We start from the raw sequence: 13,055 nt of genomic DNA, 5'->3' as shown, positions 1-13,055 counted from the left end.
TCGCGACAAGCCATCAATTAAGCGGCAGACAGCGCGGCGTGATAAGACTGATAAGAGCGCAACAGTACCGCGACAGCTAGACGAGCTGCCCGACCGCTCCGCGCGCAAAAACAAGGAATGCATGCCCCACATCGCCTGCAATAATGCACTAACCCTGCAGGCTTTTATGTAGCGTTACTGCGTCTTGTTTAAACGGACCGCAGCGGCGCCTGTTTCTAACTCTATGTCTCTCAGACGTGCTTGGCTTACAGGACTGCAAAGTTTACTTTCATTTTGCTAGTAATTTGATATATAATTTATGATAATGGATAAGATATGGCTTTATATAGAAAACGCACGATATTTCCTCTCATAACAAAAACTAGCTAGGAATGACTGACGTTTATCAGTGTACAAGCTCCCTAATCATTTGCGACAACCGGAGCTGGGGTCTGATTGCAACCGCTTGCCTAGCGAACAAGCGCAGTAACAATTAAAAAGGATCTTCAGGTCACTTTACAATGGTTTTCTTAAGAAGTCCACTCGCTAAATCAATGGGAATGCATGAGGGAGACAATTCGCAGAAGCGCCCGCGGATGCCGCGCTGGGTCCGCATTTGGGAGTACAATTGCATGATGAAATGTGAGTTTGTCACATCACAGGCCCGCGTACGCTAGAGACGACGGCCCAAAACCGGATTATCTTTTACGGACGCTGACGTCCGATTTTGTTTTCGTCGCTGCGGAATACAAATGATGCAGTTTCACGAGTCACAACAAGTGCGTGTGGAATGCACCTCTTAAAAATTTGACGATCAGTGTACCTGATCTGAGGGAAATCCATCTTTCCCTGCCTAACTAACAGTAGTACTCGTAGTAGGCTTCCATATTTCTCATGCGGTTACTATACTACGGCAAAACAATGAGATGGAAAGTCGCTTTTATGATGGATAACTGTTCACATGGTACTTATACGTTGAATACGAGTATTTATATATAAGAGCTATACTGTGTAATAATGAGCAATGAAGAAAAACACCTAGAATGATTGTTAAAGGAAAATTTATTGTAAGTCATTTTCGGTTTTGATGTTGTGGTCAACCAACGTATTTAGAGGCTACTGGCTACCTAATATACAAATGGTACAATAAATATTACCTATATTATTTATCCGTATGAAATATCAACATTATCAACAACACACATTAGTCTTCTGAATATGAAAATGTATTGAGTAGGTAGTTAAGTATGTATGTGTGTAGTATGTACAACTTAAAAATGGTTTTTATTTATCGTAGAAAGGCTAACGGATTTAATACCTAATGAAAGGAAGGTCATAAGAAAAATACGCCTACACTGCTGGAACAAGATACGCGTACGAGTCGTACGTGAGTGACAGTTTTACCAACAAATCAGCTAAACTTGAAGATAATGTTGTTGTTACGTGGTTTACTGCATCGTACACACTAAATAATTACAATATACCTACATATCTCCATCTTCTGTGATAAAAATTAAAAATTAGTGTGGTGCACTAGGGTCTGGGATAATTAGACCGGGCCTTATTTGTTTATACAATATAGGTAGGTCTAACAAAACATAGGTACCTACTCCGTAGTAGGTACCTATATTTTGTTAGACCTACCTGTGTACAACTCCTATATCGCGCTATTTCTAGATTATTAGAGATGGAGGATGCGTGATAGAGACGCGGCGCGAGGCGTTCGAGAGTGCGAGTGGCCGGCAGGTCGCGGGTCAGGGCTGAGGGCGCGCAATTACTGGGGCGGCGCGCCGCACGCGCCGACTACTCCACAATTTATATAATGAATTTTAATACGCGCCCCGCCGTTCCCACGAGACGATTACTGCGCTATGGCGGACGATTTGCGCAAGTACCCACTAGAGCCGCGAGCTAATCTCACGGGCGCGACGTGCGAATTAAGATACATGCACTTGCACCCCAGGCCGCTGTTTTATTCACAATACGTTTTATACTCTCCCATGATTTGCTCCTAAAACTCCTAATATCCTCAACTCTATCCATAGGTCCGCAACAAATACGCATAATAAACGTCTGCGGTATAAACGAGCTTTTGTTTTTACGTTTGTTGCTACAGCCGCGGTCAGAAGACATTTATCTATAGGTCGTATTTATCAATGCGAGAGTGCAAAATCAGCTATTTTTGAAAATTTTTGTTAGTGATGTTATGACATTTATCATTTGTCGTGGGACGTTTTGCCCCTAGTATACCGGTACATGGTAGAGTTACGGTCTGATAAATAATCATGGCATAAAAACTACCGCAATATTAAGTGTAAGATAAAAGAATCTCACTCACGCGTAGCGTAGGCCTAAAACCAACCACTATTAAGTAGACTCTGTTAGTGAATGAACCTCGGATCGGCGTAGCAAGTTTGCGGTGTCTGTATTGTGTTGGTGTCGGGTGTCGCGTGGGAGCGCTAGTGCTGGGGCATAGACTAGGAATCCTCTAGACGGAGTTTAGAGCAATTATTTCATGAAACCGATGCTGCCAAAAATCCGGGGTGCGGGGGGACGAGGTGAGCGAATCCCGTGCCGTGATTGGTCCGTTCAAAGACACGGACCAATCACGGCACGGGATTCTGACACTTTGACTCGAAGATGGAGTAAAACTACCGTATGTAGTGGCAGAGGGGGTAGCGTTACTATGCTCAGTCTAGCTAGAGGATGTCTTGCCTGTGTGGGGGTAATAAGTATTCAGATCTTTTACCGACTACAAGCGAGCTCAGATAGACAAACCAGTATAAGCGCTCTTTTCGCTTATATTATGTAGGTACTAGGATTCTTAGCCTTGACCTCAAATATGGTCCGACAGTCTGACATATGTAGCTATGTAAAGCACAAAAATTGTCACTAATGAGTAGAACGGAATTAGTCTATAAAAGACCATATATATATTCGATTAATTTTAAGTCTGATCTTACTATATTTCTCTATGGTCTGATCTAAGGCATAGAGAAAAAAATACATAGATTGCTCACTCCATACATCAGTTTTAGTACCAATAACACTATTAGCATCTAGCATCGAGTAGCGGAACTATCAGTACTGCTACATCTATTGTCAAGTAGCAGTACTGATAGTTCCGCTACTCGATGCTAGATGCATCTATAGTCTAACTGATGTATGGAGTGAGCACTCTTGTCTTACTATATTTCTCTATGTCTAAGGCTAAACTCTCAACACTACTATCGTAGGATAGGTACAGTCAGCAAAGTGATCGCCGTAGGACATACTTACACACATTAAAGTTCTAATTTGTCTCTACCTACTGTTCGCTGGACAAACAAACGCGGGCAATTTACCTTTGATGTCACCACTAGACCTCAAATGGTTCAGTTGGTATCCTTACGACCTCTCGGAAAAAGAAGAGACAAACTTTCGCTTTTTTAGTGTTTAATGCTGCTCTCGATTCACCCGCACTCGCGTAACTATGAGAATAGGTACGTAGGGTACAACGCAGGTGTAGGCTTACGACAAGTTACGAGCGGCGTCTGCTTCACACCTAAATGCACAGCGACTATTTCATCTTGATACCCTATGATCAATTGATCGTGTAGCCGACGACATGGCGCTATCACGGAGGATGATGGCATCGTACGGAGTTTCTAGTATAGGTATTTATGTACGCTTATGCTTATGTTACACCTTTTTTATCAGGAGGTGTACTCGTACTTCATCATCTTATGCCTATATTTTACAAGACCATTATAAAGTATGAAAATGGCGATGCCTGTGATGATACGCCTTATGCTACGATCAGGCCACATAGCACAATTCCATATGATTGTAGGTGCAATACACCCAGCGGGAGTATGTCAGTATGGTGCAGCCTTAAAGTTGGTTAAAATAAATTTCGCTGCCGCTGCAACATTGTAGGTACCTACAACGGTTAAATTAAAACGATAGGTATAGGTACCTACCTATTCCTATAAGAATGCAAATATGACCATGATAATCCATGCAAATTAATAAACCCCATATAAAGCTCATGTAAATATGAGCTTTAATAGTTTTCTTAGAAATATGAAAACAGTCTTGACTTTATTTATGGCGACCCCACAACCACACCACAACTTACAGTAATAACATTATACTAATCTATGCCCACAACGGTCAACTATTTGAATTTGATTAACGATTCCTACGTTTAAAGCCCGCCATAATACATGAATTATCATAATATTAATTATTTGATTGACATTTATTACCTATTTACTTTTAATTTTGATCCGCGCGCGGTGATAAATAGCTATTAGGAATTAACAAAATAGGTACATTTACCTACTTCGGTCTAAGTAGGTACATTTACCTGATTATTGCCCACCTGCGTGTAAAATACCTATAGGTTCTACACTCTACACTTCTACAGATGTGAATGTGAAAATTGCGGGAGTTTCCAAAAAAATGGAAAGGTCTCGACTATTTCTGAAAAACTTCACAAGAATCTAAGTGAGTTTCTATAAATTTGCCAATGAAAAATGTCGTCTCACATAAAAAAATTAGAAATTTCCGTGTATCAATTAAATGACGTAAAGACGAACAAAGAATCATTGGGTGGGATGATTTTCACAATTTCGGAAAATGTATGTGGACTATGTGGTGCAGTCAGGAGTAGGGTCGCCGATGTTGGACACATCAATATTTTGCACGGTTAGCCGGGTTGGATTCTAAATTTAGGTAGGTACCTAAACTGATATAGCCCTCTCTAGCTCAAGCGTAGCGACGAGATAGCAAGGAAGGCGTGGGAGGGAAGAGATTGCAGTTTCAGGAAAATATGGCGAGTAGATTTTCCTGCTTTTATTGTCTGGAGAAAATTAAAGAATATTTTTGATTCAAGGAAATCGTGCCCCTAACTGCAATCCACGTCACAAAAAAGAAACTGTACCCAACGATGTTGTAAACTGTCAAAAGGCAAAGCGGAATACCGCTCTAGTGCCTCCATAATTATTATCACACGTGAGGATCTAAAGATAACACCACGCGCGGCGGTGACTTCATAGGAGTAGGTACTTACATGACAGCGTGACTACGCGGGTAGGCAACCTCTTGCAGGCAAGATCAGCAAAATAAATGTAACGTTATTAAAATTTGTCCTCTGCACTGTCAATCCTCAAGAAAAACTCAGAAGTCACAGATTAATTAACGTGCACTAACCCCCAATTAAGCTCGCACAAAAACTCACTATCGTCTGTTGACAGCGCAGCGGAGCCGCTTATCGCGAACTTGTGCGCTCGTTTATTTACCGCGCCGTGATTGGTGGGGCGGGTGCGTACGCAAGCGTGTGCGCGCGCCGGCGGCTGCGGCGGACTGCGCTCACGCCTCACGTCGCCGGTCGGGATGCGCATCTCATTCTCATACATCTGCACTCTGCAGAGCTTTTCCACTGTTGAAACCCGGTCGAGACCAACGCCAAGTATTCTGATGTCCAGAATCAGGAATTTGACGATTGCGGACATGTATTATAGCTTCAGTAGTGTAAGTAGGTAAATGGGTTTTTTGATTAGATATGCTCTTTTTCTAGTCTTCTATGATCAACTTAACTATCTTGCTTTAGTTGCTTGATGATGATATGGATAAAATTTAATTGGCAGAAAGAAACTACTGTCTATTACTGATATGCTGTCGGTGTCCAAAACTGCAACATAATCCACATGGGAAAATTTCGGAAACTTCTCATATTTTTGTAATGACCATCGAAATTTTTCATTTCCATAAGTAATTAAAGTTTCCCTTGTTTTCTGTAAAAATAAAACCTAAAATGTACTGGAAATTTCCCAAATTTTAGAAACTTTCCGCTACTTGCACATCTATAGGTACTACTGTACTGACTACAGAGCCCTGCCCGTGAATCTTTTAAATCGATACCTGGAATTTGTACCCACGAAATCTCACCTGTCATTGGGAAACAAACAATTTACTGCAATGCCAAGCATCTTCGGTCGTTGAGCTTCGTTGAACTGGGACTAAAAATTCTCACTAGTTACCACCATAATGTTTTTTTCCTCAACTGTTACCACTGGAGACAGGTGAAAAAAATCAGTCCTTACAACTGGTAACCAAGTGTAGGGTGCAAGAAAAATAAGAGTTATTCCCACCACCAAGTGGTTACCAGTTGTAAGGACTGATTTTTTTGACCTGTCTCCAGTGGTAACAGCTGAGGAAAAAAAAACACTATGGTGGTAACTAGTGAGAATTTTTAGTCCAAGGTTATTAGATACCTACCAAGAAAACACAATGGTTTTCAATAATTAATTTAATTTGTTTACAAATTGCTGATTCCTGCATCTAAAGCCGTCTAACGGTACAATATCACCGTTAACTATCAAATATTATCATTCGACCATAACTATTTAAAATTTACATTAAAATTACAACACATAGTAGCGTGGGCAAAGAAACAAAACAAATATAAAAAACTAAGTTACTAGCATAATAGTTATTTTCGATACAAGTGCGAAAAAGAGGAAATTCGAAACGACTGGCGATAAATTAAAACACGACCGAAGGGAGTGTTTTAAATCGACACGAGTTGCGAATTACCTATTCGCAAGTGAATCGAACAACGTTTTACAGTACATATGGCACTTTAATGTTTCGACATACGCACGAAAAATGCTATTTTACGCACTAGTGCGGAAAAGTAGCCCTATATGTACTGTAAAATTGTTTATCGCTGACCTGCCATTTATCCCTTTCACACTAAATAAGTGTGCATGAGATTAACGCTCTTATATCCATGATAAACATACTACTCTAGCACCTTAAAAAAAATAACAAGAAAGAAATTGGATACAATATTGAGCAGTAAATGTAAATAAATAAAGAGTAAAAACTACTTAACAATACTAGGGAATCAAATAAAAGTAACGCCATACCAGAAACATATTTCAGTATGAAGTATGAACCTTTAAGTAAATAAATACCTCATATGTGACGTCCCACGGATAAAGGTACCTTATGGCCGTTGGCGCTTACGCTATTATTAACGCCGCTCCGCCGCCGCGCGCTATTATTATTGCGGCGCTATGCGACGTAAGCGCCAAGTGCCATAAGGTACCTTTTGTCGTGGAACGTCACATATATTTCTGGTTAAGTGTTATGTTATGTAAATTGTATTTTAAATTCTTGCATTATCCGACCCAAGTCAATGATGACTTACTACAAATAACATAATAAGAGTAGAATACTTAAAAATTGATAACAACACGAAGACTTAACACGTTAAAACCTCAAGTCTTCCAAAAGTTACAAGTTTGGCAAGCGACATATAAACCGCAGATACTACTAACCGTTCAACCTTGTTCTACAGTCAGCAGCAAAAGTTTCTAAGAGTGCTAGGTTTACAAACTGATCTTGACGCGACTTTATTGTTAAGAGAATAAGAGCGTGACAAGGTAATTTTGAACACCTCGCCCGCCTAGCAACATCTGCTGCTGACTGTACATACATTTTAGTATCATGCATTCAAGCCAATAACTCTGTACCATGAATCTAGTATTAAATTGGATTGGGCATGAGTGGTGGGGATAACTGACAGGACGGGATAGACTTATGTATCTTTCAGTAGGAGTAGCAGCGAAAGCGCTATTATTGTTTGTCCTCGTCACAGTCTCACATCTTTTTTATTCCCCACCGTAAATTAGCATGGATGATTGATCGAATTTATTTGTTGCCCACCATAGCAAATAAATTCGACCAATCATAGCGTCGCATTACGTATGTTTTGTCCCTCATGGAGCACGCGTAGACCACTTCTATAGGATGCTACCTTCTATGCTCAGTACCAATGACCACATGCACTTAAAATGTTAAAGTAAGAGAAAGACATATCGTAAGACCGCCCACCTCTTCCTTAAAGATCGGTTTTCCTAGGATAGCGGTGCCGTCATATAGCGGCCGTCTCCATACTAAATAATACGGCTAAATATGGATGTCGTAGTATTTGTATGGAGACGGCCGCTATATGATGGCACCGCTTTCGGAGGAAACCAAAGCTTTAGCCATTACCTCAAACATCTATGGTCTATTTTGTTTTGGCTATATGGTTTATGTTTTTTGTTATATCTGCGGCATATAAAGGTGCAGTGTTACCATTGTAAAAAATGCATAAGGGTCGTCAGTGGCGGATTTGCAGTCTTTGCCGCCCTAGGCTCAGACCCTGTAGCCGCCCCTTTCTCAGTATCAGCACCCATCATACTGACTGCATTTAGGTCAGGCAACGAAAAGGTATAGAGGGAAATGCTTGGACACATTTTTTACTAAGTAACTTTGTTTGGACTCGTTAGGAGGTGAAAATATCAAAAGTCGCCGGCCGTAGCCCTTGAGCGGGGGTGGGGGGTCTGATTTAAAGGTCCCATTTTTCGGTTTTTCGCTTATAATATCTTAGAAACTATGCGTCCTTGTGACATGATCATTATACAAAATGAAAGCTGATTAAATTTGCTACAAGTTTTATACAGTCGAGTTTTTCGATAGGTATCTTGTTTAGTTTTTGAGAAAGCCGCTCTTGAATGTCTATAATTTTGCATTAAATTTCCATCAATAATATTCACAGTGCTCACGAGGAAAGGAACCCGAAAGATTTTAACAGTGTAGCAGATCTGCGAAATTGACTCCACACTCCCGTTCGCGGCTTCGTGCACGAGTGTGGAGGGCCCTATACAAGCCCCCCTTCAGACTATTGCGCGTGAATCGCGGCTCGACTTCGCGGAGCGAATATATCGCGACGTTGACGTATGACTCCACATTCGCAAAGTTCTCGGTGATTTCGCAGTTTAGTTCGCGCCAAGATGGCTGAAAAGCATCAGCTGATCGACTTAACTGTAATTTATCTACGGCAATGATGGCTGATGCTTATGATATCGAAAAACTGTACTAAATAAAACTTGTAGCAAATTTAATCAGCTTTCATTTTGTACAATGATCAGTCGTTAGAACGCATAGTTTCCGAGATAAGTATAAGCGAAAAACCGAAAAATGGGACCTTCAAATCTCCCTCTTTCTCCGGCTCATTAGCTACGGCCGGGGACTTTTGATATGTTCACCTCCTAAGTAGTTCAAACAAAGTTACGAATTCAAAAATTGTGTTACAAGCATTTCTCTCTATACCTTTTTTTGAGAATTCGTTGCCTATATATGAATAATTTTGTGTTATTTCTTGTTATCATCAGCGATTTTTTGCCACAATTTGCCGCCCCTAATATCTCGCCGCCCTAGGCTCGAGCCTACTGTGCCTTATGGGAAATCCGCCACTGAGGGTCGTAAAGTAAAATTGAAGTAAAAATATACGTTACCCTAGAGTGGTATTACTAGATATTTTACAAACTAATGGCGTTGTTATTCATAAACGGCTGCTAACTTAATCAGTTGATGATCGTCGTTTGTCCCTGTCTGTCTCTATGCCATAGGAGAGGGACAAGCTAAGCTGATTAACTTAGAATAACGCCATAAGACGATATTTTCGCTATTTTCATTCAAAAATTTCTGTGTCTCGTTGGTTTCAAACGATTATTAGCCAAAATACCGTCAAGTCAAATACTACGAAACAATAGGGTAGGTAGGTGCATTTTCCTTGGCTGTTTCACAGCTAATGTTTTAACGACATTCAAGAGATTGTAGTTAAGTTTGCCATTCTCACCATTTCACTATGAATATCTTAAAAAATCCTTTATAATTTACAGTAAAATGGGACTTCCAATCACTGTGCCGTTATCTGGCAAAAAAAACGTTTTTTTTTGCAAGAAGTAGAAGCACTGTTCTTTTCCCACCGAACAACATGTTAATGGTAGGCTCATTTTACGGACTATTTTCTATCATATTAGTGTGGTACTGTCTCCATCAAATATATTGGAGCGGCCAAGGTGCTCAAAAATATCTGAACACGCAACCTTGACAATAGAGGCGTTGGCTGTTCAGATATATCTGGTGGCGACTTAAAACCTCAGTGGACCAACCATCACCATAGCAACGAGCTTGCATTTCATGAAAAAAAATTACCAATAAAACAGCCAAGGTAAAGCAGTTGGGAGGCGCACTTAAACCCTAACAAATACATAGACATAAAAAAATACATCATTGTTAAATACATCTCCCAACATCGAATTGTACTTAAAATATATGCAATTATAGCCTCATCAAAAATACACCAAGTAAAATATATAAATCAAATATTAATATAGGATTAACGATGAAAGTAAACCAAAATTCTTACCATCTTCATTTAGTAAGTCTATTTTATATTGTAAAATAATAACAAACTAGGACATATAAAAATATTAAATAAATAAAGTATCGTACCTATATACATAGAAAATCCAATCAAATTAATTTAAAATCATTTCATTTATTTGTATTTTTGATCAGTCTATAATTTTTTTGTATTTTTAAAACCACGCGGAAAGTTTCATTTCAATGTTGTCACAACATATGATAGTACTTTTCAAGGCAGAATGGAAAATATGCTATCAACGATTAGTTTATCGCCTAGTACGCCGGGTCTCGCCATTCGAAAAGCACTTTTATACGTGTTTATACTATATCACTCGTGTCGTTCGTCGATATTAAACTTTCGTGAGACATATTTTAAACTGTTTATACGACAACGGTTTCACTCACTTGCGTGGACATAGTGAGTGAAGTGTGCTGGACGTCAGTTGATACAGCCGCCCTAAACTCGCCGTCAATAGAACTTGCGAACTATGTAAACAAACCGCCATATTGAAATTGTCTCTGAATGATGAATTTACTAGTGATGGACAAGACTCTTACTTACTACTTTACTAATGTCAAACCATATCGAGTAATAAAATACCAAAATTAAAAAACAAGTAGTTACTTATTTTTAATTTGTTTAATCACAATCAGACGACAAATTGGTACTTAAGAATGATGTATTGATGTATTTTACAACCGCGGCGGTAGGTACAGAGCGTGAGTTGGGTAGTGTGTAACGGGTTTATATCACAAACTTTAGTCACAACACTACCCTACTATCATAGACAATTGTAGAATTTAAAAGAAACAAAAACGTCATTCCATCAGGTCCTAATAACCTAACTTATGAAACCATTTTAAACTTTTAATTAAATATCCAAGATACAGTTATATATTTATGTATTTTACGGAACGGACCGTTTCAATAGTGTATATGTGTATAGTTTAAATTATGTTTGATGGGGTAGTGTGAAAATTCAAGGAGAAACAGTCACAAAACAAAGATACATTGTTTGTTTACATAGTTCGCAAGTTCTAATGACGGCAACTTTACCAAACCTTCACGTGACAACTCCGGATGCGGAGTGCACCGCGCCCCCCGCCCCCGCCCTGTCAGCGCGCGCAGGGAGCGGCGGGACGGGCGGCGCGATCAGTGCACGAGTTGCACGAGCGGCGAGCACGAGCGCCTGAGGATGGACCCCCGAAGGGCGCGAAACATGTCACCAATAGCGACTAAAAATTCAAGTTGTCGTATAAACAGTTCATGTCGTTCGTTCTTCATTGTTTCACCTCGCCTCGTACAGTCGGCCAAAAATGTGGTCTACCACCCCACGGTTGAGGTTCGTTTAAACGTCGTGAGACAACAAGGTCGATTTAATATTATGTCAGTGACAATTGTCAACCTTAGCTATCTTTAGATCTCGCAGAAACTTTTGTCAAAACTGGTAAACCACTTTCTTGGCCCACTGTACTTCGCAAATGTCCAATTCCTGAAAACCACATTCTCACTCTAATGTCTTTTAATAAAGAAAATCTAATTTAATTTGTTTCGGCTCAATTACAATCAATTTAGTTTCGCAACCAATGATATTATATAACCATAGATAGGTTATACTCATACTTGAGGAGCACAAAAAATACTTCCATATTTATTTCTGTGCCTACGAAGAAATCTATTATTTTTGATTAATTTTCTCATTCCATCCATCTTTGTCGCACTCGTTGTTAAACATAAGATCGTCTCTTTCTCTTTCGGTGTGCGGGAGCTCGTATCCACGTGCACATTTTTCGCTTGTCCAGCCGCGACTAAGAGCAACTTGTCCAATTTGTCACAAGGTAAGCTTCAATTTTGGAACGCCTATAACCTATCTTGAGTTATAAATCATTGTTCAACGCGCGAGTTTTATAATTTCAATCAAAAATAAGTTTGCTACAGAAACGTAGGTACGTCGACAAAGGAAATATAATTATAATTTAAAAAAATATAGTGCATTAGTTAACTGTTCCATTATACACGAGGACCTTTAATTATTAAAGTCATCATTTAAAAATTGGAGGAGCAATCTGTAATCTTGTTTATGACTTTTATGAGTATACCGTAAAATCAAAAGGAACGAATCTTCCACACTGTCGGTTGTCGATAAGGTTGATTTCAAATTGAATCTATATGGAAATATCGCCTTATAGATAATCGACAATAAGAACCCTTCTTGTTGAAAATGGAATTTTCTAAAGTTGATATATATGTATTTTAAGTTACCCTCAAAACCATATTTGATATAAACAAAACCTCTAGTCTAAAACAGAGTCCATGGAAATTGGCCAGTCAAACTCTTGTTATTCTGCATCTCTCTCTGTCTCACTACGCTGTCTCGCTCAGTTGGCGGCGTATATATATTTTACGTTTACGGTTATCCCAGTTAAGATCGGTTTTCCTAGGATAGCGGTGCCGTCATATAGCGGCCGTCTCCATACTAAATAATACGGCTAAATATGGATGTCATAGTATTTGTATGGAGACGGCCGCTATATGACGCACCGCTTTCGGAGGAATCCAAAGCTTTACCCTCAAAAACATATTTGATATAAACAAAACCTCTAGTCTAAAACAGAGTCCATGGAAATTGGCCAGTAAAACTTGCTATTCTCCATCTCTCTCTGTCTCACTGCGCTGTCTCGCTCAGTTGGCGGCGACGCTCTGTGGTTTATGTCGTCGGTGGTCGTAGTTGACGAGCCTCTGCCCCACGAGGTACTTGTCGTTCTTTGTGTGCTCGAAAATGGCATAAAGTTGATATATATATTTTACGTTTACGGTTATCCCA

At 39.6% G+C, this 13,055-nt stretch overlaps 1 protein-coding gene across 1 annotated transcript in view; it reads right to left on the bottom strand.

Moving 5' to 3' along the window:
• LOC134652336 (unconventional myosin-IXa) overlaps positions 1 to 5,324 on the bottom strand; it is a 47,277-nt gene extending 41,953 nt beyond the window's left edge. Inside the window, exon 1 of the mRNA XM_063507507.1 lies at positions 5,036 to 5,324. The gene's annotated coding sequence lies outside the window, so the exon portion shown is untranslated. The remainder of the gene's footprint in view (positions 1 to 5,035) is intronic.
• Positions 5,325 to 13,055: the final 7,731 nt, after the last annotated feature.

The sequence above is a fragment of the Cydia amplana genome, chromosome 11, assembly GCF_948474715.1.
Source record: "Cydia amplana chromosome 11, ilCydAmpl1.1, whole genome shotgun sequence".
Taxonomy (NCBI): domain Eukaryota; kingdom Metazoa; phylum Arthropoda; class Insecta; order Lepidoptera; family Tortricidae; genus Cydia; species Cydia amplana.
Note: the sequence above shows the minus strand (reverse complement) of the source record. Positions and strands in the feature narration are given on the sequence as shown.